Source organism: Corythoichthys intestinalis, unplaced genomic scaffold (assembly GCF_030265065.1).
Source record: "Corythoichthys intestinalis isolate RoL2023-P3 unplaced genomic scaffold, ASM3026506v1 HiC_scaffold_23, whole genome shotgun sequence".
NCBI lineage: Eukaryota > Metazoa > Chordata > Actinopteri > Syngnathiformes > Syngnathidae > Corythoichthys > Corythoichthys intestinalis.
This window is the reverse complement of record NW_026651592.1, coordinates 12,171,540-12,184,587: the sequence shown is the minus strand read 5'-3', so window position 1 is coordinate 12,184,587 and position 13,048 is coordinate 12,171,540. Positions and strand designations below refer to the sequence as shown.

The 13,048-nt window shown below is 38.3% G+C and overlaps 1 long non-coding RNA gene across 1 annotated transcript; it reads right to left on the bottom strand.

Moving 5' to 3' along the window:
- Positions 1-524: 524 nt before the first annotated feature.
- LOC130911212 (uncharacterized) lies at positions 525-2,547 on the bottom strand. The gene is made up of 2 exons (XR_009061993.1): positions 2,103-2,547; positions 525-1,545 (listed from the first exon to the last, which is right to left on the bottom strand). It is a non-coding gene; the product is annotated as an uncharacterized LOC130911212 (long non-coding RNA).
- Between the last annotated feature and the right edge of the window lie 10,501 nt (positions 2,548-13,048).

The following is a 13,048-nucleotide window of genomic DNA, read 5'->3' as shown; positions in this document are numbered from 1 at the left end:
ACCTGAGCTGCCATCTTTCGTGTATCTCAGTGACCTGGACTACATCCGCCCCGGTCACGTTTGTTTTGTTGACAATTTTGCGGGTAAGCAGCCACGCGAATGTCACATCAAAATGGGAAAAAGCCAGAAGAACGACAAGACTCCTTATGTGGAGAAGCTTGAAAAGGAAGCGAGAGATCGGTATTTGTCAGTTATGACGTCAGTTATGGTGCCTCTGCTGTGGTCTGGAGACCAAAGATGACATGGTTGCGTGTGATAATGAGATCTGCCCCATAATTATTTAACCTGTGTTGGTCCACACCGCATGAAACAGATAAAGACATGTGTTGGTTCTGCTCTCTGTGCTCCACATAAGTTAGTGGTGGCTGGTAGTTTGTGATTTTATTTTAACTGACAATTTGGCAACATTAAAAGTACCTGGCCAAAGTAGTTATCTGTCATCCTTTGTATAAACATTATGCGTGTGTATATATATATAATACAGTATTGACACATGCTGTACTTACAAAGAATAGGATTCAAGATGACTTAATATGTTTTATTAAATACAATCAATAACAGCCAAGTTTGAAAGGCTGAAACGGTTAGCATAGTAAATGGTATCACAGTACAAACTACACAACAGTTGGGCAAAGGTTTGTAAGGGCACCGCATACATAAACAATCTTATCCAACAATGTGCAATCTTCGCCGTCACATGGCAGAACCAAGTTAATAGGTATAGTTCCTGTTGGATCTTATACTTCTGGCAAAGATGACCAATTACCCGTTCAACATGGATCCTCAAATGTGCTATCTTCCTAGTCTCCTCCACATCTCTACCAGCTAACTGACAGCGACCTTTTGTGAACGCAGGGAGTTTGACCTCTGTACATAACATACCCACATGTTCTTGAATATCAAAGCCTCTGTCAGTCAAGACAATGTCCCGGGGCAAAAGGTTATTAAAAAAAGCACTGTTCAAGGTGATATGTTTGTCCCTTGTGTGACCACCCCAACCTTTTGACATCAAACAAATTCCCCCCTTTGGTGTGATTCCAGTTAGGTATTTCATGGTGTAGTTATGCTTGTAACTAGAAAACATTTGCGCACGCGCCTTAAGATTTGATGGCTTCTCTGTAAAAAAAAAACAACAACTCAATAATCACTGCAACTCTGCGTCTGAAGGACTCAACAAACTCGTGAGGCATTGTTTTATAGAGTGTTTCTCTGTTGGGCCAAACAATTGCTCGTCTCAAGTTAGCATGTAAAAAGGGCACCATGCCACTGAACACTCAATACACAGTCTTACGGGAAACATGGAATATGTGTGCAATGTGTAGTGTAGGCAGGTCCAAACGCAGGCGCATGAAGGTCAGAAGGAGCATCTAAAGGGCACTGACAGCTCCTCCTGTAGCTCACCAACGTCTTCCTCCATCCTCAATTTCTCACGCCTACTTCGCCTAGAAGAGCGGTCCACGTTGGTGGGCTGAACACATGTGTGTCCCAGGCGTAAGGATGGTGCCCAGTCAGGGTCTGCCTCATTTATTTCATATGCTGGTTTTCCTGAAATTATAAAAGTCGTATCAGTCATACAACAGGTTAACATTAGTAACTTAAAATGGATTTTAAAGCTTTATAGTGTGTCTAAACTGGTGGGACCTGCCCCCATATGGCACTGATTTCTATGCAACTGACTTTATTTATTTATTTATTTATTTTTTTAAGTTTAACTGATCATTAGGCATAACAAACAAGCAGAAGATTCTTTATGGTGATTTAGTAGATCTGTCGTCTCCTCCACAGAGTGCTTGGTCAAGCATATCAGTAGCCTAAGTGGGAGGTAAATATCGCATTTTTTTCCTAACACATCTCCCATACTTATAATCATTCATTGTGTGCTGTTACATCTTCATTACTACCCTTACTTTGTTACCTTTGAACTGTTTTTTTGTACTAGTACCATACGGTGAACGCCTGTGGCTTATGCAGTTAGCCAGTAGGGCTACAGTTAGCCTCTCTTATACACTAGCGTGGTTAGCCAAAGTAAACAACACAACCACACGCCATAAGCGTTTAAATGCAGTCAGTATCAGCATCCGAAGTTACTTCCAGTTACTTACCTTTATGGAAATGTAGGGTACAGACCGACATGTTTTCAGTTGATGAATAAAAAGTGATGGCCTTTCTTCTCACCGCTGTAACCATTCGAAGCCTCTTATTCAACTCATCTGAGTTCCATATCTTCTCTTCCAGGCGGGAATGCTAAAAAAAAAAAAAAACTATCCCATCCTTTTTGCATTCGTTTCTATCATGGGACCTAGAATGGCAGTCTTTCACACAACACGAGTGTACCATTTTCAACGATTACCACGCATAACGGACGCCTAGCAAAGGATCACGTCGCGGGCTTGTTGTTGTTCTGCAATACACGAAAACCCACAATGCATTGCGCCAGAAACGTCACGAGACAAGAACCGATTCCAAAAATGATTTAAAATCGGTAACAATGTTGCTAACAACAAAAGAGGCCGTCTCAAACATGCAACCTAAAGACAATATACATAGTGTATTTCTTAATTTGACGACAAAATACTTACAGACGTTGCTTAAACAAACACTAACGCCACCGAGTTTGTGAGAGTGTCGCTGCTATTAAGCACAATGATGAATAAAATTTGAAGAACTTGCAGTCTTAATGTACTCTTTTTCTTTTTTGAAACATAAAAAAAAACGGCCACTAGATAGCGCGCTTCACCAAGCGATAAAGACAGAACTCTACCGGCTGGTGTTCATTCCTCTAAGTGATGCCCATGTGGCAGCCGTGGTAAATTTTTCATACATAAGAATAAATATTTCACATTTATTCCAAATTTAATATTTTCCACAAAGAAATATGTCATTATTTTTCTTCTTTGAAATATATGAAGGGGGGAAATGCTTTGAAACGGTGTAGGATTGTTAAAGCGCTTCAATTGCTTATCCAACTAGGATACTATGGGGAGAGATTTGTATCAAAAATATTCTCACAAATACATCCGCGATTCACACATTTTTTGTAGATGCACAAATATATCCAAGATTTTCACATGTATTTTCGAGATCCACAAATATATTCGTGAGTTTCACATGTGTTTTTGTAATCCACAAATATATCCGTGAGTTTTACGTGTGTGTTTTTATGTTGTGCGTGCACTCATCATGAATTATTGTTTGCAAACATTCGAATTCACGCACAGCGGTAACCAAGTCAACGCCGATACACTGCCGTCCTTAAATACCTCGAGCGCCGGATGAATCAAAGATGCATTGATTAGCTAGAATAGCTACATGGATCTCGTTGACAACGCAAACACTTGAACTCACTCACATGAACACTTTTTGTCTGTTCCTTGCACATTAAGGGACCCTTACTTACCCTTACCCTTACATTTCTCAGCCTGCTAATGGAACAGAAAAGTAGCCTTTTGTCCAACTATCCCATTAAAAAAAGGGAAGCAAATATGGACTGTAAACAAAATGTTCTAATGCATCTACCATTCGAATTATGTTTGAATAAAAACGTTCACGTCTTATCATTAGTCACTCAAGAAACAAAGATTTTCTTCCGTGACGTGAAGGAATAAAACAAATCTAAACTTGTTTTGGACTCTGTTGTTGCCTTTTTATATATGTTAAATGGAGAAATCTATTGAGTTGCAAAAAAAAAAAAAAAAGCAAACTATTAAAGAAATATTGACAAGTAGTTCAGTTCAATTCAAAATTTTCAGGCATGCGACACAATAAAGTTTTGGGTTTTTTTCTTTTTTTTTTTTTTTTTACGCACTCAATAAAGCTTCTTCTTGAACAGGTCACGCAGCCTACTCTTTCGCCGTTTGCTGCTTTGCGCGCTGCTGTCACTTCTACTCGCCGAAACGCCGACTCATCCCAAGAAAGCAACGACAAATACGGCTCATCTTCTTCATTGAGTTAATGAAATAATGCAATAGCTTGCGCTAAATGTAGTTTTAGATTCATTCTGCACGTTTCAAAGTCGCTCGCACACACACAACCTCAGTCACTCACACTCCAAACTCCACTATGGCCAAGACCAAAGAGCTGTCCAAGGATACCAGAGACAAAATTGTAGACCTACACCAGGCTGCGAAGACTGAATCTGCAATAGCTAAAACGCTTGGTGTAAAGAAATCCACCGTGGGAGCAATTATTAGAAAATGGAAGACATACAAGACCACTGATAATCTCCCGCGATCTGAGGCTCCATGCAAGATCTCACCCCGTGGCGGCAAAATGATAACAAGAACGGTGAGCAAAAATCCCAGAACCACACAGGGGGACTTAGTGAATGACCTACAGAAAGCTGGGACCAAAGTAACAAAGGCTACTATCAGTAACACAATGCGCCGCCAGGGACTCATATCCTGCACTGCCAGACGTGTCCCCCTGCTGAAGAAAGTACACGTCCAGGCCCATCTACGGTTCGCTGGAGAGCATTTGGATGATCCAGAAAAGGACAGGGAGAATGTGTTATGGTCAGATGAAACCAAAATCGAACTTTTTGGTAGAAACAAAGGTTCTCTTGTTTGGAAGAAAAAGAATACTGAATTGCACCATACCCACTGTGAAGCGTGGGGGTGGAAACATCATGCCTTGGGGCTGTTTTTCTGCAAAGGGACCAGGACGACTGATCGGTGTAAAGCAGGGGTGTCCAAACTTTTCGCAAAGGGGGCCAGATTTGACACTAAGCACCTATTCTCTTGAATCTTAACATATGGCATTTTCATTGACAGAGATCAAACGCAGAAAATATGTGAAGAGGCCATGGAGCAACGCCGAAATCAGCGCTGTCATGAAATTCTTCAAAACCCACATCGAAAAAGGGAAATTGGCAAGTAAGATTGAGTGTGAACAATGCAAACTAGCTGAGGACCCGATTTTGAAGAATAGAACCCTTCAAAATATTAGGGATTTTGTGAGGAACCGTGGCCTTAGGTTAAAAAAATAGGTTCTAATTAAGTATTTATGTTAACTTTCATTAGTGCAATATTTGGTTTACATTTTATTTGAAGATTTTTTTGCAGAAAAATGACTTTTTTTGTGAAAGGCAAGTTCAGGTTGTTGTCCTTATATTTTTTTCTTGCACATTGTTTAAAGTTATGATAAAAGTATTAGAATTTATTCATGGCCAAGTGGGCATTTTTATAGACAGGAGTTAAGGGGTTACTTGAACAGTTTTTCAAAAGTTGTTCATGTTTTTTGAACAATAAAGCACTTTCTAATAAGGTTGTATTGTAGCGTTGTTAGGTTAAATAGGTTCTAATTAAGTATTTATGTTAACTTTCATTAGTGCAATATTTGGTTTGCATTTTATTTGAAGATTTTTTTGCAGAAAAATGACTTTTTTTGTGAAAGGCAAGTTCAGGTTGTTGTCCTTATATTTTTTTCTTGCACATTGTTTAAAGTTATGATAAAAGTATTAGAATTTATTCATGGCCAAGTGGGCATTTTTATAGACAGGAGTTAAGGGGTTATTTGATCAGTTTTTTCAAAAGTTGTTCATGTTTGTTGAACAGTAAAGCACTTTCTAATAAGGTTGTACTGTAGCGTTGTTGTACAATTATTTCTGTGAGCATTCCTTACTGTAATCAGTTTCACAGTCATCAAAATCAGTGATTGTCACATCTTTTTCAAGGTCTTTTTAATCCGGAACACTTTGTGTAGCTGTTTGAAGTCTAGCTGTTTTGGCTCTGCTGTGCAGCCTGCTTGAGGGGAGGGCTGTAAACATTCGATGGGCAAGGTGAGTGAGGTTCTTCAGAATACTGGTGCGAGGTAGTCATTGAAATTATCTGCTGAAGAACATTTTCTACACCATGCAGTGAAGCAAGATGTTAAGTTAATGACCATTGGGCATTTGGTAAAAATTGATGGTTGAGGTTTTCAGTATCAGCAGCCTTCAATTACCCGACGCCCAGGTTGATCAATTATGACAGCAGTGTCGCTCAAGCTTCTGTTCTGACATTGCAAGCACGCTGTTAAGAGAATCATCCAGATAAACTTTCTCTTTAGTATTTCAGATCGCACCAGTGGTACTAATGGTGTGTTCACTCTTTAGTGATAAATTTGCCATATAAAACTAGGGTCGACAGTAGTATAGGACCAGCAGGATCATCAAATGTTTTATTCCGATTGTGTGAGTGCATAGTTCACGTCTGGGTAATGTCCTGTCAAACCAGTGTGGTCCTCACAAACAAGGGTTTTGTCTGGATTGTGTGTATGTACGTGTGGGTAATGTCCTCACAAACAAGGGTTTTAAAAGTTTGGGTTGTGTGTATGTATACTGTATATGTGTGGGTAATGTCCTGTCAAACCAGTATTGTCCTCACAAACCAGGCTTTTGTCTGGATTTTGTGTATGTATGTGTGGATAATGTCCTCTCAAGCCAGTGTGGTCCTCACAAACAAGGGTTTTGTTTGGGTTGTGTGTATGTATACTGTATATGTGTGGGTAATGTCCTGTCAAATCAGTATGGTCCTCATAAACAAGGGTTTTGTCTGGATTGTGTGTCCCTACCCTTGAAGTTAACAGTCGCCGAGAGAATTTCGTGTTTTCCATGAAAACTGTTTAATCAAACGACTTACAAAATAAATAGAAAATATATTCAAAACTATTGACAGGGTTAAAAATAATTTTTATTTGAAAATTCTCCTTGAAACTGCTTTCGATAAAGAATGCTTCACTTGCAACAATTACAGGATTGACCTTTGGCATTCTAGCTGTTCATTTGTCGGTCATGTAAAAAAAAAAAAAAAAAAATCACTCATCCTTCAAGAAGACGCTCCCATTAAATGGATGAGCTTGATGGGCACTTCATGTGTACCATGCAGCCAAGCTTCAACAGCAGCTCAATGGATTGAGATCAGGTGACTGGGCGAGTCACTATTACAGATAGAATACCAGCATTCTGCTTCTTCCCAAAATAGTTTTTAAAATGTGAGGGTGTTCTTTGGGTCATTTTTTCTGTTGTGGCATGAAATGGGCTTTTATACCCTGTACAAATATCCCACTTCACCATTACAACACTCCCACCATGCTTGACAGAGGGCTTCAAGCACTCTTTGGGATTTTCTTGAAGGTAGAAGGGTTTTTGAAAAGGGAAGGCTATCGCTCCATTTTGCATTATCATGCCATTCCCTGCGGACAATGCATGAACGAAGCCCATTTCATCCTACAGTAGGACGATGACGCAAAGTACACCTCCAAACTATGCATGAACTATCTAGGGAACAGGTGCTAGTATTCTATCTTCAGTGGAGTGGCCAGCACAGTTACCAGAGCTCAAACCCAATGAATTAATGTGGGAGTAGCGTCACCAAATGGTACGCGAAAAAGTGCCCATCAAGCCAATCCAATTTATGGAAGGGACTTCTGGAAGCGTGGGGTCAAATTTCTCAAGATTAAATTGACATATTTACAGCTAGAATGACAAAGGTCTACAATGCTCCAGTTAATACAAAAGGAGCCTTAAAGTGAAGTTTGAGGGGGGGAAAAAACATATAATGTGTGTGTGTATGGAGAATGTCTCGTTAAATCAATGTGGTCCTTACAAACAAGGGTTTTGTCCTGAATGTGTGTCATATGACCCTTCAAACCAGCTGTGCCCCCCTAAGTCACCATTGTACTAGGAAACGCCCCCTCCCGCCCCGTCCTCGTAATGCTGGAAAATGTCAGGTGGACATATCTACAGATTCTTTCACAATATTTGAATTCTAAATAGACAGGAATTTTTCTCAATTTTTTTGGACCAGTTTTATCTTTGTTGGACCTCTCTAGGACAAAGGGAAAGGTAGGTCCCCATAAACCACCACTGGACCGGTTTGAGAAAAATGCCCTGATAAACCACCCAAACCTGTATGTGTGCGTGGGTGTCAGGTGTTGGTTGGTTTGACAAATGAATTTCCATCCGTCCATCCTGCGCTACTCAACCGGCCAAAACAACACAAGCAGCCACTGGTGATGTAGTAATATGTCTCCATTTTTCTTAACAGACTAATGAGGGTAGAAAGGCGACATTGTAAAGAGCAAACAATTATTTCTCGTCAGCATTTGACGATCTGAGATGAGGGGACGACAGGAGAGCTGACTGGATTATTTATTTATGAATACCAGTGCAAAAATGATATAACAATAAGATCCTCTTCATACCCATTTGCAAAGAAACTTTTTTGTATCAAAATTTAGTATTGTTTTCATTTAAGAGCAACACATTTGACAACCAGCTATTTACACTTTAGTTTCGATAATAGTTAACAAAAATAATATTGATGAGCATAAAAACAAAAACACAACCGAGCGTGAGGTAAATATAATGTGTTAGTCGTTCCACATTTAGAAATGAAACTTTTGATTTCTCTTTTTATTCGCGTGACAGCAAGCGTGTCACGGAGGCTGGTAGCGGCAATGTTGTTTATGCAGGGGTGAAAGTGGCTAGAATTTCTTGCCGGAACTCCCCGACGTGAAGGTCGCCACATAGCCAGAAATGTTATTTATTTTAGGGCTGTCAAAATTATCGTGTTAACGGGCGGTAATTATTTTTTTTAATTAATCACGTTAAAATATTTGACGCAATTAACGCACATGCCCCGCTCAAACAGATTAAAACGACAGCACAGTGCATTGTCCACTTAATACTTGTGTTGTAGGCGCTTGGGTGCGACTGATTTTATAGGCTTCAGCACCCATGAGCATTGTGTAATTATTGACAGCAACAAATGGCAGGCTACTAGTTTATTTTTTGATTGAAAATTTGACAAATTTTAATAAAACGAAAACATGAAGAGGGGTTTTAATATAAAATTTCTATAACTTGTACTAACATTTATCTTTTAAGAACTATACAAGTCATGGATCGCTTTAACAGAATGTTAATAATGTTAATGCCATCTTGTTGATGTATTGTTTTAATAAACAAATACAATACTTATGTACCGCATGTTGAATGTATATATCCATCTTGTGTCTTCTTTCCATTCCAACATTTACAGAAAAATGTGGCATATTTTATAGATGGTTTGAATTGCGATTAATTGCGATTAATTATGAATAAATTACTTTTTAAGCTGTAATTAACTCGATTAAAAATTTTAATCGGTTGACAGCCCTAATACATATATATAATAAGAGGGCCAGCCATTTTGGAAGCTAGTTTAAGCTTTGAAAATAAGAAAAACACATATTAACATCGCAAAAAGGTGTGTCCTATCATGTTTGTGCCAAATATAAACAAGATTGGTAAACTCCTGTACGAGCAATGAACTTGAGTGCATTACTTTTTGAATGCCCCTCGTACAGTGGGGAGAAGTATTTGACACACTGCCAATGGGTTTTCCCATTGGCAGTGTATCAAATACTTGTTCTCCCCACTGTATATATATATATATATATATATATATAATATATATAATTTAAATGACTAATAAAAATGAAAAACAAATTTAAAATTTAATATTATATAATATTTAGGGCTGTCAAAATTATCGCGTTAACGGGCGGTAATTAATTTTTTAACTTAATCACGTTAAAATATTTGACGCAATTAACGCACATGCCCCGCTCAGACAGTATTCTGCCTTTTGGTAAGTTTTACAGCAAGGCTTTTTGTGCTGTCTTAACAGCGAACTCTTGTGGTCACTTTGCAACATGGTTTATTGTTTTCTTGCCAGTTCAATATGGCTGCACGACGTCTCGGGCTGACGTCTACGTTGTAATGTTGTGCTTATATGATTCTTGGACAAGATTTGTCCGTAAGTATGGTTGTTGTAAAGAATGTACATATTATGTTAGTAAGCGAAATGTTATATTTTTTGTATGAGACGCTTTTTGTTTATGTTTAGTGAACCTGTATAGCGTGCTAAGCTAACATTGTTGCTAACGCAATGCTTGTGTACTTTTTTTTGTAGTTTTACGACGGTCTAAAGAGGACAATGGTTTGAGACCATTTTATTAATAAATTAGATGAAAAAGGAAGAAGTCTGATTATTAAGGCGTCATTCACTAGCTGTCTAGCTTTGGAAAAAGTAGACGCTTCGGAGTGAGGACAGCATAGACAGATTTAAATGACAGTAGAGTGAAATGCCCACTACAGTCCTTATGTACCGTATGTTGAATGTATATATCCATCTTGTGTCTTATCTTTCCATTCCAACAATTTATTATTATTTACAGAAAAATATGGCATATTTTATAGATGGTTTGAAATGCGATTAATTACGATTAATTAATTTTTAAGCTGTAATTAACTCGATTAAAAATTTTAATCGTTTGACAGCCCTAATAATATATTAAAAAAAAAAAAATATTTGCTTCATAAATAAAATTTAAACATTGAAAATCATTTAAAAAAAAAAAAAAAAATATATATATATATATATACATATAAATAATTAAATTAAATGATATACATATTTAAAAATAAATAAATGAAAAACTTCAAAATAATAAAAAAAAAAAAAGTAAAAATACAAGTATGTAAATATTGATATCGATTGTTCAGCGCGGAGTGTAAAGTGTATTTTCACCATGACTAGTCATGTTTAAAAGTGCAACGGTGCAATCGTAAATGTTAAACAAACTTGTCCCAGTTCTCTGCCATTTCACTGAAATGCAGTTTAGTTTGTTAAAACTTATTTGAAGACTACAGCGCTGGCCAAAAGTATTGGCACTCCAGCATTTCTGTCAAGACAATGCTGAATTTCTCCCAGACAATGATTGCAATTACGAACGCTTTGGTAGTAATTTCTTCTATATTTTGCTTGCAATGCAAAAGAGAATGAATGTTGTTTTTTAATCATTTTACACAAAACTCCAAAAATGGGCCGGACAAAAGTATTGGCAACCTCAGCCTAATACTTGATAGCACAACCTTTAGACAAATAACTTCGAACAACCGCTTCCGGTATCCATCAATGAGATTCTTACAATGCTCTGCTAGAATTTTAGACCATTCTTTTTTGGCCTGCTGCTCCCGGTCTCTGAGATTTGAAGGGTGCCTTCTCCAAACTGCCATATTCAGATCTCTCCACAGGTGTTCTATGGGATTCAGGTCTGGACTCATTGCTGGCCACTTTGGAAGTCTCCAGTGCGTTCTCTCTGGAGAGAGAGGCAGGGCCGTTCCATAGTAATGTTACTCCTCCTAATAGTGGGAGAGTTAGTAGTTGTATGAGACGTTTAGGCTATTGCATGGTGCAATTTGTGCTCCACACGTATTTCTGTAAGTTTACTTTCTTCTAGTGTCAGTTATGTATATATTGATGCATTTTGGTTTATACACATATAGAGATATGTATTTTATCAGCCTTGTCATTACTTGTTGTTCTGTTTTCTTTTATTTAGTCAAGTGAGTATGCTATGGCTAAGTAGTTGTGTTTTTGTCCTTCAGGGTTCCCTCATCTTTGTCAATAAATGAGAATTATAAATTGACATTGAGGGGTAGTTCTTCACTCTCAAACTATTTTCTAGTGCATTTTGAAGTGTGTTTTGGGTCATCGTCCTGCTGGTAGACCCAAGACCTCTGAGGGAGACCCAGCTTTCACACACTGGACCCTGCATTATGCTTCAAAATGTGTTGGTCGTCTTCAGAATTCATAATGCCATGTACACGGTCAAGCAGTCCAGTGCCATAGGGAGCAAAGCAACCCAAAAACATCAGGGAACCGCCGCCATGTTTGACTGCGGGGACCAAGTTCTTTTCTTTGAAAGCCTAGTTTTTTTTCCTCTAAAGTCTATGTCGATGCCTTTTCCCAAAAAGCTCTACTTTTATCTCATCTGACCAGAAGAGAACATTCTTCAAAAACCTTTTTTGGCTTTCTCAGGTAAGTTTTGCCAAACCCCAGCCTGGCTTTTTTAAGTGGGGTCTTCCTGGGTATCCTACCATAGAGTCCCTTTCCATTCAGACGCCAACGGATAATACGGGTTGACACTGTTGTACCCTCGGACTGCAGGACAGCTTGAACTTGTTTGGATGTTCGTCGAGGATATTTATCCACCATCCGCACAATCTTTCGTTGAAGTCTCTTGTCAATTTTCCGTCCACATCTAGGGAGGTTAGCCACAGTGCCATGGGCTTTACACTTATCGATGACACTACGCTCTGTGGACACAGGAACATTGAGGTCTTTGGAGATGGACTTACAGTATAGCCTTGAGATTAACCATGCCTTCTCACAAATTTGCTTCTCAAGTCAGTTCCTTGGTCTTCTTTCTTTTCTCCTTGTTCAATGTGGTACACACAAGGACGCAGGACATACAGTAGGTTGAATCAACTTTAATCCAATTTAACGGGCTGCAAGTGTGATTTAGTTATTGCCACCACCTGTTATATGGCAAAGGTAATTAACAGGTGCTGTTAATTACACAAATTAGAGAAGCGTCACATAATTTTTCAAAGGGTGCCAATACGTTTGTCCGGCGCATTTTTGGAGTTTGTGTAAAATGATCAATGATTAAATTTTTTCCTCCCATTCTCTTTTGTCTTTTTTCATTGGAAGCAAAATAAATGAGGATATTACTACCAAAGCATTTGTTATTGCAATCATTTTCTGGGAGAAATTGAGGTATACCTGACAGACTTGCAGGGGTGCAAATACTTTTAGCCAGCACTGTATAAGTATTGTCAATAAATGGCTTATAACAGCACCTTATACTTACAATTTCAAAGTTCTTGTCAACGTAACATTTTTATTTGGAATTTTTTCCTCCTACAAATCTGTGATTTTCTGGAAACTTCTGGGCGAAACCCTGTTATGCATTAGTTGCCAACAGTAGAACAAATAACAACAGCAAAAAATAGACAGTGAGCATATGTTTCCAAATGTACGCTTTATTTGAAACAAATGTACAAAAAACACAACATACAATTACAATACTTGCATTGGCAATGTTCATTTTCTATGGTCATTTTTCCAAATAGATGGTTTCAATTCAGAAATGAACTTTTCTTCTCCAGTCTGCAAACGTGTTTTCATGGCTGTTCAAAATGCAGTACGGGGGGGGGGGGGGGGGGGGGGGGGGCATT